This window comes from Octodon degus, unplaced genomic scaffold (genome assembly GCF_000260255.1).
Source record: "Octodon degus isolate 3935 unplaced genomic scaffold, OctDeg1.0 scaffold00083, whole genome shotgun sequence".
Taxonomy (NCBI): Eukaryota; Metazoa; Chordata; class Mammalia; order Rodentia; family Octodontidae; genus Octodon; species Octodon degus.
In genome coordinates this window covers 94,895-99,295 of record NW_004524659.1, presented here as the reverse complement: position 1 = coordinate 99,295, position 4,401 = coordinate 94,895, and the positions used below count along the sequence as shown (strand labels likewise).

At 53.4% G+C, this 4,401-nt stretch overlaps 1 protein-coding gene across 1 annotated transcript in view; it reads left to right on the top strand.

Annotated features, from left to right (window-relative positions):
- Kirrel1 (kirre like nephrin family adhesion molecule 1) overlaps window positions 1-4,401 on the top strand; it is a 92,673-nt gene that overhangs the window by 76,119 nt on the left and 12,153 nt on the right. The gene's annotated exons all lie outside the window — the stretch shown is intronic.

The window sequence follows — 4,401 nt, the reverse complement described above, 5'->3', positions numbered from 1 at the left end:
AGAGTGTGCTGTAATGGCAAGTGCAGCTGCTCTGGACCTGAGAGACCTGAGTTCAAATCCTGTCTCTGTCATGTGACAGTTATACCTTCAGAGCCTTGCTTCCCATTTCTGTAAAATGAACATAATAAGTGCCGCTATGCAGTGAACTGTTACGCTAGGAGCAACCTCTGTGGGCCATGTGTTTTGGGGCCTGGCACACAGTGGGCATCTTGTAATTGGGCGTATGTATTATTGTATTGAAGAGTGTTGCTAGGGGTGAAGGGACAAGAAAGATAAATCATAGCTTGTCTCTGTTCTTAGCAGCTTCCAGGGGAGTAAAGAAGCAGAAGCACACGAGTAGCTTTTAACACAAGCCAGGCTCTGATGAGCACTTTAACCAACAGCCCAAACAGTACAGTGGGAGACTAGGGGAAAGAAGCATTATGGGGCCGAGACTAAGAGCCTTGTGTTATGGGGTAAGGGTGCCCCATAACTGAAGAGAAGAGAGCCGAGAGAGAGCCAGGTTCCTAGTTCCCACCTGTCCCTAACTTTGACAAGGTCCCTGATCTCCATGCACCCTCCGTTGCCCTCCCAATTCCTGCTCCGCAATCTTTCTGGCTCTGACCTCCTCTGCCTTACTGACTTTATTCAACTATTCCCCAGCTTTGGAACCCTGGCCAAGCCTTCAGGAATCTCCTGGTAGAAAAGCCAGAGGGCCCCACACCCACGTGTCACAGAGTGGTCACTCTGTGGTTCCCTGGGCAGGAATCTCTCCCCCTGTGGTCCATACACCTCCCTGCCCACCTCTCTTGGTCTCCATCTCTGCTGTCCTTCTCCCTTTTCCCCATGGTGCTGGGGATGGAACCCAGGGCCTTGTACTTGCAAGGCAAGAACTCTTACCACTGAGCCACATCCTTAGCCCAGTCCTTTCTTTCTGCCCTGGTCTGAGTGTTTAAGAGGCCACTGCACCTTTATCTAGGAGCTTTTCCTGGACCATTGGATGAGCTGGTGTCTTTCTGACTGGGAGCTCCGCCTCCCTTGTTGCCCCCTCCCTCTGCCTGTGTGGGTGTCCGTCTTTGTCTCATTTCTCAGCCTCACTCACACCTCTGACAGTCTTGTGGTGGGGCTGGTGTGGGGTGGTGTGTGTGGGGGGGTGTATGTGTTCATTTGTGCTCTTGCACGCCATGTGCACAGTCCGGTGTTTCTCTGCCTTCATGTGGCTGCTTAGGAGTGCATCACATGTGTGATGGTGTCTAAGGCCGAGAGGGAGATCAAAGCAGGTGGGAAGTCACTTGGATAAACCCACAGAAGTGAGCTGGGCTCAGAGGTGAGGTGGAGGGCGGGCTGATGCTACCCAGGCGCTGGTGTTTTCACTCTCTGCGGTCAGACTGGCCCTTCCTGCTTGGCCCCCACCTGGCACCTCACCCTGCAGCCACACATGGAACCTGTGAGGAGGTGGTGGGAGGCTGGCACTCGGGACCTCAGAACCACGTGCAGAGGCACAAGCACCGCCTGGTGGGTGCTGTGCTGAGTTCTTGGCACCTTCTTGACACTCTCAAGGGTGGACCAATACCCTGTCCCTCTTTGCCTAAAACCACCAAAGCATCTCCGCTCTCCTGCGAACAAGCTGCTGCGCCGGATACTGGCAGCTGCTGCCCACTGTCAGGCATTGCCCTCCGCTGCTCTTCAGTTCTTTTGTCCTCCTCATCCTCACAGTGGTGCCTTCTAGACTCCAACTCTCACCCTTCCGAGCTGTGCACTACACCATTTTGTCAAGGAGCATCCAGAGACTGACTCCAAGCTCTTTTTCCTTCAAGTCCTGGCCCACTAGGAACGTGTCACTCCTCTCCCTCCTGCTGGGCTGTGCCTTGACATGGGGGCTGTGACCCTCACCTGGCTGTGTGTGGAAGGGATACTCTGCCTCCTTTCTGGGTGGGGGTGACACCAGGCAGGACTGTTGAGGTGGGCATTTGCTCACTTGTGCTCTGTCAACCACAGGATTTATGTGGGATACCTGCGGCCGTGTCTGGCAGCTGAGCCTCAAAGGATGTAATCTAGAAGTCAGGAAGTTGCCCTTGAGCCAGGCAGGGAGGGTGGCCAGTGTTGGTGGCCAAACAGTTCCTACTGGAGTGGAAGTGAGAAGTGAAAACATCAGGCTGGGAGAAATTGCAGGCGAATCGTGGAGGACTTCCCAGAGGAGGTGACTGGTCCCAAGAGAAGGGAAGAGAAGAGGGCACCTCACCAAAGCTTGGATGACAAAAGCCTGGTCTATGCAGAGAGAGCAGAACGAGGTGAGAGGGGCCTGGGGGCCTGAGCCATCCGGGGCCATCTCCATTGCTATTCTGGTTTGGGGGGCTTTTTGGGGGCGAGGAGCACTGCTTGTGACTTTCACACACTCAGAATCTCAGCGGCCCTCCTGGAGTTCAATTTTGAGACTCCTTATTGTCGTCGCTGTGCTGCGCTGGCTCATCATCGCTTCCATTTCCCTTCTTTTAAGACTACATTTTACTTCCCAAATCCCCACAAAGATAGCTAACATCTCCTTTATCACCTCCCTGTTCTTTCTCACGCATTCCTTCCAGTTGTCTCATTTGAGTTGTCTAAGTGCTCATGATGAGTGCTGACCACAGCCACCATTTGGTGGGTACATGGAGAGGGCGTACCAGGCGCGGTGAACAGCCTTCGAGGTGGACATTATCATTTCCCAGTTTACCGAGGAGGAAAAGAAGGAAACTTAGTAACTTAGCCGAGGTCCCTCGGTTAGCAAGCTGCTGGGGTGCAGTGTGCATGTCAGCCCGCCCTGTGCCTCAGCTCCTCGCAACATGTTTATAGAGCGAGGAGCTTTGCAGCCTGCTCTAGACCTGCCACTGTGCAGGTGGTGAGCAAATGCAGGCCTGACCACGAGTGACAAGCCTGAGGTTGCCTGTTCCTCCTCCCAGAGGGATCTCTGTTCTCTGACTCCTGTTGCAGGGTCAGCTGTCATCCAGCTCCCAGAGGACAAAAAGCCAGCAGCTCTCTGTCCTCTGGAGGCTTCCACAAGAGACCAAGGTGTCCAGGCACCACACAGGAAAGCTGTGCACGTAAACTGTGTCTCTGAGCCAGGGCTTACTGGTCACCCCACTCTCAAGCCCTTGGCTTGGCCTCCAGGGGCCATGGGAAGGAGAAATGTGTGTGCGGAGAGTTTGCAGCATGTACTGTACTGGAGGAATGTGCAAGAATATGAATAAATTTGAATAATAATGAGGGCAGTGCCTGAATTAATAATACTGGCGCTCACCTGACCCACCCTTCCCCCAGGATCTCAACACCTACCACCCTCGTCCTTCAAAACGTGGGTGAGCCTTATGCTTTCGATAAGAAATGTGTAAAGCCAAATCAGGTCAGGTATGGGAAAAGGACCTGTTTCTTTGGGCCCTGCAGACTTAAAGAGCCAAATAAGTCCATTTAACCAAGAGTAAAGAAAGACTCTGCTTTATATTATAGCATATTGTGACCATTAGGCCATGCCTGGCACCACCGCCTCCACCTCCTTTGTGGCCCATTCAGCCTTCTAGGCCCACAACCAATGAGGACAGCTGTCCCATATTCACAGAGACTGAGAGGGAAAGGACAGCATGGCTCACTGCCTTGGTATAGAGTTCTCATTCTGGTGGAACAGATAGGAGAAACACCACAAACACCGGCCCACCAGCTGCCCTGGGTCTCCTAATAAACACGCAGGCTTAAGCCCCATAGCTTGAGATAGGTAGTCCTGTGGCTGAAGCTACAGCAGGAGGGCTGGGTGACGGACCAGAGGTGCTTGCTCAAGGAGCGAAGGGGTCGGTGTAGGAGGGCTTCCTAGAAGATGGGAAAGTGGGGCAGATTAGAAAAGGGGGAGAAACGGGGCTGGAGGAAGAAAAGAAAGGATAAAACTAGGATCCTGGTGCTGGGAAATAACGTGGCAGTAGAACACTTGCCTAGCACTCACAAGGCCCCGGATTCGAACCCTGACCATGCCTCTCCAGTGGTTTAGAGGATGGTCCAGAAATGGTGAGGTATGGGTCATATTGATTTGTACAGAGGAACCCTAGCAGATCAGAAATATTGGGGGAATCTGGGTATGGAAGAGGCTGACTTTTGGGATTGCGACTTCTGAGAAGGCTTTGTGCTGGGAGGGAAGGAGGAAGGCGCTGCTGGGGTCTGAAGAGCTCTGATGCTGGTTACCTGGGTGTGATGGGGGTTTCCCCTCCCCTCTGCTCTCCTCCTCCTGCTTCCCCTCTGTGCTGTGCATGGCCTGTCCCGCCACTGGGGCCAACCAGTGATGGAGTGAGCTGGTGGGTGGGAGCAGTGGGGAAGAAGAAACCCACAATCCAATTCCCTGCTCCATTTAGGCTCCACAATTAAAGGCAATTACTCTGCAGTTCTCTAATCAAATGCTCCCGG